Raw genomic sequence first — 441 nt, 5'->3', positions numbered from 1 at the left:
GGGCCGCGGTCTCTGCTTTAATGTATCGTAAATTAAAACGTTTGGTACGGGAACGAGTTGCGTAATTTCACTGCTGGTCTTTGCTCTCTGGCCTTGCTGGCTGCGCCGCTGCCCTGTGAAACGCTAAATTATCACTGCCCTTTTCTGTTCCAAGTGTGAAAGTAAAAGTTCATACCGCCCTTTAAAATTTGCAGTTGCCTTGGCTTTGCGAGTGTTGGGGTTGTGGCTATGTAAAGATGGTTTTCGGAGGGGCAAAAATATGTCTCTGCCAGAGATGGTAGTTTGTCAATGCTCTTTCGTCACTTCTTTTTTGCCACCACTTCAAAACTGTAGAAATAGACATGATATGCTTAAATAATTGCTAAAAGATTCCACTCTTGTAGATACTGCCAATCTTTTGGCAGGGGGGAGGGATGTGATTGTTCGGGGTGGGGGGGGGGG

The 441-nt window shown here is 46.0% G+C and overlaps 1 protein-coding gene across 6 annotated transcripts in view; it reads left to right on the top strand.

Moving 5' to 3' along the window:
- Positions 1-441, top strand: part of LOC103615159 (RCC1 and BTB domain-containing protein 2) — a 468,828-nt gene that overhangs the window by 74,758 nt on the left and 393,629 nt on the right. The window lies entirely within an intron of this gene.

Source organism: Corvus brachyrhynchos, unplaced genomic scaffold, assembly GCF_000691975.1.
Source record: "Corvus brachyrhynchos isolate BGI_N302 unplaced genomic scaffold, ASM69197v1 scaffold202, whole genome shotgun sequence".
NCBI lineage: Eukaryota > Metazoa > Chordata > Aves > Passeriformes > Corvidae > Corvus > Corvus brachyrhynchos.
The sequence above is the reverse complement of the archived record's forward strand: the minus strand, read 5'-3'. Positions and strand labels throughout refer to the sequence as shown.